The sequence below is a fragment of the Tursiops truncatus genome, chromosome 9 (assembly GCF_011762595.2).
Source record: "Tursiops truncatus isolate mTurTru1 chromosome 9, mTurTru1.mat.Y, whole genome shotgun sequence".
In the NCBI taxonomy this organism is placed as follows: Eukaryota; Metazoa; Chordata; class Mammalia; order Artiodactyla; family Delphinidae; genus Tursiops; species Tursiops truncatus.
In genome coordinates this window covers 35,234,539-35,248,408 of record NC_047042.1, presented here as the reverse complement: position 1 = coordinate 35,248,408, position 13,870 = coordinate 35,234,539, and the positions used below count along the sequence as shown (strand labels likewise).

At 36.2% G+C, this 13,870-nt stretch overlaps 1 non-coding gene across 1 annotated transcript; it reads right to left on the bottom strand.

Annotated features, from left to right (window-relative positions):
* Positions 1 to 12,899: 12,899 nt before the first annotated feature.
* LOC117313666 (U6atac minor spliceosomal RNA) lies at positions 12,900 to 13,022 on the bottom strand. Its single transcript, XR_004528253.1, has one exon. It is a non-coding gene; the product is annotated as a U6atac minor spliceosomal RNA (small nuclear RNA).
* Between the last annotated feature and the right edge of the window lie 848 nt (positions 13,023 to 13,870).

Below are 13,870 nucleotides of genomic sequence, written 5' to 3'. Positions count from 1 at the left end.
GTGATAGTGAAGTAATTCTTCCTGAAGTCCTTTCTCCCCTCATTACATGTTATATGAAATAAGTATTATAATTAGAGATATTTTAAAAACCGCTTTAAGAAAATAAGAGCGTATGACTATGAAAATTATTTTTGCATTGTTTTTATAGTATTTTTGGTTATATCTGTATCTTTATGCCTATAATATGGTGCTTGACTTTTTTAATGGAGAATTGAATGTATCTTATTTTGGCTTTATGTTTAAAGTGAAACAATAAACAGTAAAACAGATTTTAAAGTAATAGTATTTCAGTGAAAGGACCTAGAAATTAGTAGAAAAAGTCAGGAAGCCAACTATAGAAAGAGGAAAAAGAATATATACCATAACTTGTGTTAGGTAATGTGTGCTCTTGAATTTCTGAATTTCAATAAAACATGTCAAAGTAAAGTTCATTTTCCCTTCTGTTGGGAGAATTGATAATCCGCTTGCCCATCTGCCTTCCTACCTTTCTGAGTTTTCTTTCTTTATTTTGCTTTTATGCTGCGTAACTCTAAAAAGGATTTGGGATCTATATAATAAATTTAAAAAATAAAATACATGAAAAGGAAAGGAAATGAAGGAAAATCGGATAAAGTAAACCCCTTTAGTACATATACTCAGGTTCTGTAAAGTTGCTAGAAAAGGAATGGATTTGGTTCTGAACTTCCTGGTAGCAAGTCTCTTTTCTACTATGAGATTACTCTTCCTTCAGCCTAAATCTGATCACGTCACTGCCCTCTTTAAGAAATGTCAGTGGCTGTCCATAACCTCTGCCTGAGGTATACCGGTACCCTTTCCAGATTTATCTTCCTTTTTCTCCTCAGTGAACCCTGAACTCTGTTCTGATCACCATGTGGAGATGCATGCCTTTTCCCAGGTCCTGCTTTCCTGCTTGCAGACCTTTAAATGCACCTTTTTCTCATTGCTGGGAATGCCTTTCCCCCAAACCCTCCACCTCTCCAGATCTTGGGAAATGTCTTTATTTATCCTTCAAGACATGACTCCAATTCCATTCTTCTGTGAAGCCTGCCTGGGTGACCCTTGGCCTCTCTGACATCTGCTACCTCTGTTAATTATGGAACTTATCTCCTGATGCTGGGGGTTGTCTTAGTAATAGCTCAGTAGCAAAGTAAGCTTTTGAGAGCAAGGCATATCTTCTCGATACTTTTTCTTTTGGCATAAAATAAAGCAATTGGCTGTTTTACTCCTGGTTGCTTGCTTAGTTAACCAGTACGATGCCAAGCATGTAAAAGGAGCCAAATAAGTGAAGAACGAAGGGCTTTCAGAGGAGGCCTATGGTAGTGGTGCTATATCTGAGGGTGGGGAAGCTGTTGAAAATACCTGAGCAAAACCAATCTGCTCGATCTCTGGAAAATAATATCCCTTCCCTTTCTTTCTTTTTACGTGTTCATTTGTTGACTTTCTGTTCTTTTCACTTCTGAATGATGGTTTTGAGATGTTCTTTTGCCTCTCTTTAGTTCTACCCATTGAAATGTTTTTTTCTCTTTCTAGGGTAGCTTTTCTGTCCCTTGAACAATAAACATTGCAATAGGGTGCTTATTTGCAAGACTTGCAGCCGCATGCTCAGTTCCCTAAATGCGGAAAAGTCTCTAAATTTGGAATGGCTTTAGCTAGCACAGTGGTAGAAGCAGACTTACACCCTTTTTTCCTTTTAGTACCTTGGAACTCTCCCTGTTGCAACACTTGTGAGCTACCTCCCTCCCTATAAAAAATACACACTATAGTTAAGAATAGAAAAAAGAGTTAAAAGGATTTTGAGTTGTGATTAAGCAGGAAATTGTTTTAAGTTCGTTTAGAATTCATTGGTCCAACATTCTTTAAACTTTTAAAAATTGATGCAGTTTTTGCATACTGTATTATTAAGAGTAACTTTTTATATACTTGGTGTCTGAGGACTTTAAGTACAATATGTATAAGGGAAAACAGCTGGTTAAACAACTTACAACTTTTCAATCTATATGTGTTCAATTCCTCTTATTTAAGATGACGAACTTATAAGCACATTAATATAATAGGTGAAGTCTTCATAGAGATTAAATTAGGATCTTAAACTTTGTGTCTCCATTAAAGATATGTTTTTGGCTTGACAGTATTGCAGTATAATACTCGATGGACAGAGTGATCTCTTACTTTGGCATATATCTAGTCATACAGCGTTCCTTTAATATCTGCAAGGATGTTCATTTTCTAAAGATCATGAAAGGAGCAGATGTGGAACAGGCAAGCACTGCATGTCTTTCACTCACAGTTCTCTGAGGTACGTCGTTGGGTAGGTTTTTGTTTGTCACACACATAACAAGTATGTCTTTACGCTGAATGATGCAATGGTCCAGCCTCCTATGGGGTAGCATCCACTGACAATAACGCCATAACCCATTAGTTGATAGTAAACTCCCTGAATCCATAGAAATTTGCTCCAGTCTAAATGAGTGACTAATTTTTAAACTACAAGGTAAACCTGAGGTCCTTAGGGAATAGGGACATGTGAAGTTGGATTGTTTATTTTGCTTGTTATAACTGTAGGATCATTAAGGAAATGTTTACATCGTGTTGTGGTTATATGTTCTTAACCAATATATGAGGCAAAGAGGTTTGATCTTTTTGCTTCTGCTTCCCTTATATTCCTTAGCATTCTCTACCCCACCCACCAACTCCTGTGAAAAAAAGAGTTAACACTCATCAGGTCTAAATAAACCCATATCTCTTGCTTTGAATACTCTGTTACCTTATCTGTCTATTAATGAGAAATTATACAAATGCATATTTGAAGTTATTAGTAAAAGCCCAGGGACTTAAACCTAAGCTCTGGAAACAAGTGTTACCTGTCACCTATCTGTTATTCATTAAATCTCCCTTTGTCCCAGTTTCCTTATTTAGAAAATATGTCATGACTTTGCTATATTGGTACATGAAAGGTATAATTGTAAAAAACATAGTAAAGGATCTAGTGTTCTTTTAGAATTATTACACATAAATTTGTAATTTTTTCTCAACTGGAACTTGAACTATCCTTTTGTGAATGTCTCTGTAAACTCTGATGTATATAGGTCTTTCCACACTGATGAGAAAGACCATCATTTCCAGGTTCTATCACAGTTTCCAGCTTTGTCTCTGTCGCAATTTTGCTTGCTTTTGAGCAAATAAAATTATACCTTTCCTCTTTCTATTTATATGCCAGCTCCCTGCTCTGTCCCACCCCAAATAGTGAATGACTTTGTTGCCTTGCTTCACCTTTCTGCTGTGGGGTTTTTTTTTTTTTTTTTTTTGCGGTATGCGAGCCTCTCACTGTTGTGGCCTCTCCCGTTGTGGAGCACAGGCTCCGGACACGCAGGCTCAGAGGCCATGGCCCACGGGCCCAGCCACTCCGCAGCATGTGGGATCTTCCCGGACCGGGGCACGAACCCGTGTCCACTGCATCGGCAGGTGGACTCTCAACCACTGTGCCACCAGGGAAGCCCTATTTTTGTTTCTTGTCAGTTTAACCAGATCGTTTCCCATGCTGGTCTTGTTCTTTTTCCCCTCATTATTCCACAGTCTGAATCTAGCAGGTTTACTTGAAGATTTCAGGTATTGAATAAAAAGAATTTCAGAATAACTTTATGGTTGTGTCAAGTATTTTAATGTTATACTGTTATATTTCTTGTGCCAGTTTTCATGAAGCCACATTTTTCTCATTAATTTATAATTTCAACTCTTACGATACTAACATCATACCTACATTCTTAACAGAACACTGCAGAGCTCTAATCTGTATCCTGTATGTCTTATTTTTTTTCTAGTACTATAATTGAGTGCTAGGTATAATGTGGTCTTTTTACATGACTTATCTCACCTAACTTTCTAAGGAAAATCGATGGAATTGGGAATCTCACAGAAGTGTTTGATTAGAATCAAGGGAAATCAGACTAACTTGTATTCAAAGTCAAGACTGGCTTTCAGAGTAAGTAGTTTTACGATTTGAAGTAAAAAAAAGCTTCATTTATAGATAGCAATCAAGGCAAAGATGTCCATCACTCGGTTGTTTGAAAGACATTGAGTAAGCTAGTGATTCTCAATTTGGACTCTGCCTTAAAATCATCTGTAGAGCTTAACAAACAAAAGCAAACCTGAAATGTGACCCCCAACCTCAGTGATTCTTACTTAATCGGACTTCTCTGGGGCCTAGGCATGGGTATTTATTAAACCTCCAAAGTGATTATAATATGCAACCAGTGTTGAGAACTACTATTAAAAGAAACATCAGGGAAGTGCAAAAGAGTAGGAGAAAGTAAATAAATATAAAATTCTTACACTTTAGGAGATGGCATATAGTTTCTAAAAAAGGAAATATTGTCTAATTAGTTATGAAAACTAAACTCTTAGTTCTTCTATTTTGAAAGGAGACAAATTAATCTCATTTAGATATTAATTGTTACAAGGATATGTGAGAATACATATTTGTACATTTTAAAAAAGCCTTTTTTTCTGTGTTTCTGAACTGCCTCATTTTCTTATTTAAGATTGTTGAATCTCAACTATGCGTCTAGTCTTCTCCCCCATTATTCCAATTTATGAACTCTAAGTGTACATTAATTTACAAATGAATAATTCAAAATTAGTGGAGTGAATGTGACACTTGCAGGCAATGAAAAATTCAGCGATTATCTTAGGTGTATTTTTCTCCATAATGAAAGCATGGTTACTGTTACAAAGTGATGTTTGGTCACTGTGTACAAAGTGCCTTGATCGTTCTGGTCCTGGGCTGCTTTCTCTATAAGACTGAGATATCATGCACTGCTGAATAGCAATGACTGTGTATTGAGTGTTCATTATATTTCAAGTTCTAAGTGTGCCACATGCTGTATATGTGGTATCTTGTTTAATCATAGTGGAAACCCTATGGAGTAGGTACTATTTTCTAAAATCCCCATTTTAAAGATGAGAAACTGGCCTCAGAGACATAAATAACATGTCGAAGGTTGTGCATCTAGTTAGAGGTAAAGTCATGATGTGAATTCAAGCAGCCCAACACCATGGGCAGTGGTACAAGGTTACAGTAATACAATATGAAGATGAATTTTTCTGTTTAACCAATTGGTTGAGATCAGAAGTTAAGGCTTGTACCTTCTTCACCAGAAAGCTTCCCAAGAAGCCCATCCTGATATTTCCCAAGAAAATGGCAGATTTTTCTGTGGAAGCTAACAGGGAATAGGTGAGCTACTGGCATTAGTGTCTGCCACTGGCACTGGGCTAGCTGGAGGATGGGTGTTCTCTGGTGCTGCTCGGGTTTTGAGGAAGGAGCAGTACTCTCAAAACTTCCCAAAGCCCTCAAGATTCTGCTGTACCCTTCACTTCCAAATTGTAGAAGGGAACACTTAGGGTGGGAGGAAGCACAGAAGAGAGCTCATTTGGGATAACATGAATGGGCTTGAGGAATGTAGATGGGAAACTCTGCAAACTTGTGGTCAAAAGACCTCAGTTAAATTCATGACTGTGACACTCATGCCCTAAAGGTCACTCAACTTCTCTGAATCTCAATGTGTGCATCTTTAAAATAGAAATGGGACAGTAGTAACTGAATTCCTTAACTCAAGGGGCTGAAGATTGAATGAGATAATATACTGTAAAAACTCTAAATAAAGTATAAGATTTTTAAAACTATTAATGTTAATAAAGCAGATTTTTATTTTCTAGCTGGAAGCCTTTATTTCTTTAACATGCAGAATAAAAAAACAAACCAATAAAACCCCCCCAAAAAAAGACTTGTACTCTACAATGCTACTTGATTTAGAATGTCCTCACCAAAACACTTGGACTGGCTTTGACTTCCCCCAAGTGTTCAAAACCCCGAGGCATTTATGCAGTCTCTAAGCGCACGAATTACTGTCTAATGGGCAAATCCCATGATCTTTTCTCAGTCTTCAATAGAATTTCTAATAGCAGTAGTAATACATTCATTCAACAAGTGTATATTGAATGCCTACTGTGTATCTGGAATGGTTTTAAGTCATTGAAAGTAAAAGTCAGGGAAAATAAAAGCAGGCAAAAATGAAATTGTCTATTAAGTGCTTACTATGGATCAAATGTTACATATAATATCATTTAATCTTCACAGTAGTCCTCTTTTACTAGCATGATTTATAAATGAGGGTACTGAAGTTCAGAGCACTGAAGTGACGTGTCTAGTGCCTACTAGCAAGGAGATGGTAGAACTGGGATAAAACCCCTATTTCCTCTCCCAGAAAATGACCTTTCTTTTGACCACTCATTTATTAATTCGTTTGCTCATACTTTACCTGGTCTGAATCCTTTTAACCTTCTTTCTTTCTGTGACCATAACAGATATCTTCTTAGCCACCTGTGCTTAAAACCATGGTGCCATTTTTGATACTGTTACTCTGCTCCCCTCCATATCAAATTGGCTTCAATCTTGATTGACTCTGTCTTCCATTTTTGTTGCCAACTTTTAGCACTTATTACTTCTTGCTTACAACTATTATAGTAGTCTTCCAACTAGTCTATTTTTAGTCTCTCCTCCATTTAGCCTAGTTGTACAATGTTGCCTAGTGACTCCTACAAAGCACAAATCTGGTTATTTCCTTTCCCACAAATCTTCCATGGCTTGCCGTGGTCTACAAAACTTGCCAATACTCATGAGCTATTCCTAGTGTCCAGGGTATAGGGTGAACCACATTTCCAGCCTTCTCCCTCAGTGTGCTCCTTCCCATACATGGTATCAGTGTTTTTTAGGCTTGTCTGATAAGAAGCACCTGGAGTTATTAAAACACAGGTTCCCAGGCCCTACTTGAACCTACTGAGCCAAAATTCTCGGGGATTTGCAACGCCTTGTGGGGTGTGGTAAGGCCTGGTGGTCCTCAGAGAGGCTCAGAGCACAGGTACACAACTGTGACCACCCAAGGATTCCTGCTAACACTGTGTGTTGAGGAGTCAGCCAGGACCACCTGACATTATGACACTTAGTCATATCTGAGTTCTCCTGGCCACTCTTTCACACACATCACTAAGGTGCAAAACAAGTGCTGAAAAACCTAAAGCCACGTTAATTAAAGTGAATTTTCCAAAGAGGTGATTTTCTCACATCTATATGAGCATGAGATATTTTGTGAATAAATATGAAATACATAAAGGAGTTTAACTTGTAAATAAATGTTTAACTAGCATATGAATTGTCCCATTTCTAAATTATATATATTATATATATACAATATATATAATTTAGAGAATGAGAAAGACAGAGACAGAGACACAGAGAGACAGAGACAGACATAGACATACACACGTATACGTGTATGGCTTGTCCTTCCCCAGAATTATACAAGCTGGATTATAAAAAGACCCCTAATATTGCAAGGTAAAACTTTCACAAAATAAGGTTATGAAACAAGTGACAGATAATAACCAGAAAGTAAAATGGAGTAGAGTCATTGTTTTGTAAAACTTTCTATATTATCAGTGAAATGGCTGTTAAGTAGTACATTGAAATAAAGATCTTTGCTTTCCTCTTGTTCTTTTATCTTTCCCAGTTTGCACGACTAATAAGCAAAATTACCTAGTTTTTAAAATCTCTTATATTATCATACTATATATATGTATATATATACACACACGTTTTTCTTCTCAGTAATTTGTCTTTCCCCAAATTCCTTTTAAATATAGTAATTTGAACCTCAAATTTTAAAAATTCCAAGTAAAATAGTAGCATGTAATTGTTTTGTTTCTGGAAAGGAAAAATTAGACCCTTTGGCTATCATACAAATTAGGCTTAGAAGTAAATATGGATAGATATTTAATTGGAAGGTGAAGAAATCATTTTAAATCCCTAAGTAAAATAAATTATTTAATTATATATTCCAAAAGTGATCAAGTAATATGAATACTAATTCATTATTTTCTGCATCTAGCCATTCCTCCATCCATTTATCCACAGCACATTTATTCAGTACCTACTTTGCACAGTGCCAGAACAGATGTATACCCTTAAAATTTTGCTATGCCTTGATATTCACTGAATAACACTGACTTTCTCAGAGCTGAAGAAGGATAAATGGATCTGTGTCACCTAGCAAATGCTAGGTTGATTTGCTTCTACATTAAAATACTTTTTTATATTGATGTAATATTTCAAATATGTATGCATTTTTATTCTCCTGTTACTCAGCATTATGAAATATTTTTTGAGAATTATAGTCATAGTATGTTTGGCCATGAAATTGGTGGATCTACTCTCATCCTGGGTGGAATGTTCTCTTTTTCCAGGTGGGACAGGCTGGTCCAGGATATGTGCTCTTAATCAGTTCCCTGACCTGCTTTTATTGTACCAGCATTCAGGCTTTAGTCACCTCTGATAAAGAGGGATTGTATGTGCTGTGTGTGTTTGTACCTGGCTTCTGAGGCTACTCTCTTTCTTGCCAGGGAAGGCCATGCTTTGCACACCCTAGGAGAGCCAGTGAGGGAGGCTGTTGTCCTTGGTTACAGCTCTCCTGCTCCAATGGAAAGCGGCTGGGTTTTGAAGCTAGGTAGATTCACGTGTAAATCCTTCACTTCCTCACTTTTTGATCTTGGAGAAATTATCATCTCTGAGCCTGTTTCTTCATTTGTATAATGTAGAGAATATTACCTGTCTCACAGATTTTTGTCCACTGTCAAAAATTTACTTTCCTTTCACTATCAATAAATATTTGTTAAATGCAATTAAGTGATAATGTTTTTGGAATTACATGTATCAAAGTAATTGGGATTATTTGTTTTCCTGTTCGGTTCCTGTTATGGGCTGAAATTTATATGTTGAAGCCCATTCATATACTGAAGTTCATATGTTGAAAATTTATATACTGAAGCCCTAGTCCCCAGTGTGATGATATTTAGAGGGGGGTGGGCTTTGGAGATAATTCGGTTTACATTACATCATAAAGGATAGACCCTCATGATGGCATTAGTCCCCTATAAGAAGAGGAAGAGGGAGAGAGAGATTTCTCCCTCCATGAGCATATACCCAAGAAAGGCCATGTGAGCACATAGCTAGAAGGCACATCTGCAAACCAGGAAGAGGGCCCTCATCAGACACCAAATCTGCCAGCACCTTCATCTTGGACTGTGAGGAATGAATTTATATTGTTTAAAACACTCAGTCTATGGTATTTTGTTATAGCAGCTTAAGCAGACTAGGACAGCTTTTACTAAATTTCTTACGGACTCCGTAGGGCATGAACTATAATTTGTACCTTTGTTTAGGATCCCCAGTGTTTAGTGTACTACCTGGTACCTAGGACTCAATAAATCACTGTTGAACACAACTTAGCTGTAAAATGGTAAATCAGTCCTCATGTTCTTATCATCATCTACAGCCTCTATCGATCACTTTCCCCACCACACATACGCAAAAAACTGTGATGGTTTGGATGAATAGGATAACGTAAAAACCTACAATTTGATCAAAAGGCTCATAGGGAGAACAGTGTGATATAGTGTTCACCATGAGGTTAGGTATGAAACAGAATGGATTTAAATTCTGCCTCTGCTTTTTATTAGCTGTGTGGGTGAAGAAAAGTTACCTAACTTAACAGTTTATTCATCAGATAATCTTTGCAGACCTGTTTTGAGCATTAGATGAAGTCATGTAATAAAGCAATGTGAAGGTTTTCTGAGTAGTTTTATCATCCTGTGCCATTACTGAAATATGTTTACACTCTTTCTCAATTCCTGAAAGAATGATTTTAGATTAACCTAGAGAACTCTCTTTTGAATATCTTTCTTTGTTCCAAATGTATTTCCTTGTGGCAGGAAGCGATAAAAACACATGGCACAGGCAGCTAGTGACTGAAGAGGAAGTTAATGGTGTTTGTTTTCCCTCCAGAATTAGTAGTTCAAAAATTAAAAATAAAAATATGTCTTGCCAAGTTTGGAAAATACAGAGAATGCTTAGATTATAGGACAATGGACCTAAGTTTTTGACATTAGTATTTGTCTGATATCTATGAACTGATATGCTTTTTAAACTTAAAACTTGGAGGTTTTACATTTTATTTTATAAACTATAATGATGAAAATATTTATTTTTATAATTTGTATAAATTATAATATAAATATAATTTATGTTATTATAAATTATGAAGAAGAACTTATTTCTTTTTTACCCTGTAGACTTAGAAACCAAGAGAAGATTTAGAATAAAGCATCTTGAAATCATTGACAAGCACAAATGATACTGTTAGGATTCCATGTCAAGACTGTAATACCTTTGCAGAGATGATATTTTAGGTGGTTTTTAAGCTATAATGAGAAGTAAACAAGGCCTTTCCCCAGCTATATACTGAAAAAACTACAGTTGTGATCGAGAAGAATTGTCTTACTCAAAGCAAGCTCATTTTTCACAAGAGATTCCTACACACCACTAGTCTGGGGCATTACTAAAGATGGTGGAAAGGAGGTGGGATGAAGTGGGGGTGTTGCAGCAGAAGGCAGCCAATTAAGAAAATCTACAAAAGTGACAATAGATGCTATTCTAGAAAGTCAGAATATTCTTATTTCAGGAAACAGATTCTATAGTTTGGAAGGGAGAATGCAACTACTTTGAAATATCTTTTATTTAATTAAAATCAAGATTTATGTGGTTTGCTGCCACTGCATGAGTATCATTTTGACTTTTGCCTGATTGAGCTGTTGCCTGATGGTTTACAAAGATTCAAATGTACTTCGTTATGAGTAGAAGGGGTTCCTTTGGTAGATATTTAACTTTTTATTGCAGAATCCCTGTGGCTTGCTTCTGCTGTCGGGTTTGGCAGTATTCATGCACCCTGGGAAAATCACTTTTAAAGCCGTTTGAGTGGAAAAGATCATGAGTATTTACTGTGAAGAAGAAGGGAAGGCAAAGATGTTGTAGGGATTATATCATGATTTTTCACTTAATGAATTGGAATCATCTAGTCCAGTGTTTTCCAAACTGCATGTCATGAACTATTAGTGTGCCGTGAAATCAATTTAGTGGTTGCAGGTAAACAATGACATAGAATAAAATACACTACAGCATACCAGAGTGCACCCACATTGTAAGATTTAAGGGTTAATTTGCAAAACTGATATTTTTATATAGAAAAGCATGTTTCTGTATATGTATAAATATGCATACTGCACTTAATATGAAATGTATTTTTCAGTATGAGTAGCAGTTGTAGAAGCTTGAAGCCTATTGATTGAGTCCTCCCATTTTTCAGATGAGGAAATTGAAAGAGGCTGACTCCCAGTTGATTTGAGTGGGTCTCCTAGAGGTAGCTTATCTATCAACAAACAAGTATCTCTTGTTAAGAATTTTGTTTTGATCACCTATACATCTTATACATTCTCTGCCCCATACTTTAGTAAAATTTCTATATTTTTGTCAGAAGGAATTGGGTCAAAGATATTGATTCTGGGGAAGATGAGTCTTCACTGAGCCTCTGAGCACCTTGCCTGTGGGTTGGTTGGTACTTGTGATACCAAGTGGAAAAGAACAGAACCTCTCTCTATCGATAAGCCCAGTTATTTTTCGTAGGTTCAGTCAGGTGGAAAGTTGGAACAATAACCTGATATATTTCATCAATAGATGCAGGTAATTTTACTAACTTCTACCACTTGTTTCAGTTCAGTTCCACAAATATTTATTGAGCTCTTCTTTTGTGCCAGGTATTTTGCCAGCACTTACCTTCTCCTCTATGGAGAATAAATATTCAAACACTTAAATTGATCCCTCACTTTGCTTGTGGGATATCCCTTCAGATTTACTGAAGTACAAGATATTTTGGGATTGTTTGCCAAAGATAATAGAGATGTAGCTCCATGTTTTATAACAAAATATGCCACTTTGGAAATCTATTATGCTTTATCTGGAAATGTTCCTGGTGTCTTGAACTCAACCTTTCACTCATTAGGAAGTCGTGCAGTGAAAAGTTCATGTAGAATGTTTTTCTCTATCTTGCTTTTGTAACACATTTATTTTTATTGAACTTTCTCCCTGTTGCTATTTAAAAGTGTCGGTTCTGCACTAAGAGCTGATGGAGGTTTTTAATTTTTTTTTAAATTTTTCTCTGACTATCTGAGAATCAAGGCAACAGGACCAAGGGGTCCCACTGGCTGGATGCCCTGTGGAGTTTTGTTCTTCCCATGTTGTTGCTGTTTCTTGTTTGCCTTTCTGTGTGGCAGTTCCTGAAGGTAGTGTTCTGTTTTCTGTCTTTCCTTCTTCTGTTTTTAAAGTGTTTGTGCAAAGTGTATTATTTGGTTTAGTTTGGTTATTAGTTGAATATTGGCCACACAAGTCATTTCCTGAGTCAGTTACAGCATCAGGGAGTAGTCCCCAGATGGCACCACGAGCCTGCTTTTTCTTGATGGTTCTCAGTACAAAGAGGGATACCCAGTAGGTCCAAGGCAATGGAGGGAGATCGAAAACCAGAGCCTGATCTTGTCAGTGGGAAGACAAAAGTACCTCTTTTCTTTTTTAAATTCTCAATCTTTAAAATCTCTGCTAATTTGAAAGTGAAACATGATAGTCTGTAGTCATTTTTACTTGTTTTCTTGACTTGTAGTGATTTTGAACATTTTTTCCACATAAATGCTAGAATTTCTTCCCCTATGCTGAATTTGTTTGTGCCCTTTGCCCATTTTTCTTTTAGATTGTTCTCTTTTGTTACTGATTGGTAAGAGCTTTTTGTATATTACTGAAATTATTTTTCTATTATAGTAAAATATATATCATAAAATTTACCATTTTAACCCTTTCTGAGTATACACTTTAGTGACATTAAGTACCTTCACATTTTTGTGCAACCATCACCAATATTCATCTTCAGAACTTTTCCATCATCCCAAAGTAAACAACAACAACAACAACAACAAAAACATGGTTAGATGCCACAGAGTAGGTGGCTATGTCTTAACCATGTGTTATGCAGGCCCAAGGACCTCTTTCATCCCTGGCAAGAGGATTGCTAAGCTTTTCTCCTTTCATACAACACTAGAAAAACTTCTTGAATGATATAATCCCCTAATTGTTTCTGGATCCAGAGCTTCCTTGATTATTGCTACTTCACTTTAAAAGATGTATTCATATATTAAATAAACAGACGAAAAGCTTTTGTCATATGACCATCTTACTGAGCAAGTTCTTTTCTGTCGAGTCTTTGTAGTTCTTCCACTTTTTATTTAATCTACTGGTTTTTGATGTTTTTCTTGCCTGCCAATGTGGTATTTCCAGCTGTGCATGGAAATTAATTTTCTATTTGAATAGTCAATTCCAGGAAACTATCTATTAAGGTTATAGGAGGCAAAGAGAATGTTGTTTTACAAGTTTTTTTCTGGTATTCTTGGCATTATAAGGGGGGGAAAAGTTGATCTAAGAGTTCATGATTGGCAGTTTATTTTTGTTTTTAACTAATATTATTTAAGTATAAATAAAATAAACTTCGCCACTGATAACAGAAGTGCTCAATAATAGAATGTGTATGGCACTGAAAACTTATCCTCCATTTAACAAAACCATTGTAAATGGATCTTTCCTGCACTCTGAAACCTTTTTTTGGATGATAGATCCCTTTGTGTATCTGACTGGTTCTATGGAATCTCAAAATCTAAGGTCCATAGAATCTTATCCAAAACCCTAGGGGCCAGGTATGTTTTGGAACTGAGAATTTATAAGATTTTAAAAAGGTAGTATGGAGCACATACTCAGTGTTACATGTTATGTAACCTTTAATGGGATCTGGGACAACTACTCATAATAAAAACAATTAATATTCCTGCAGTGAAATTCATAGATATTAATGCTAAATGAGATGAAGACAATAAACAGCCTCATGTCTTTCTA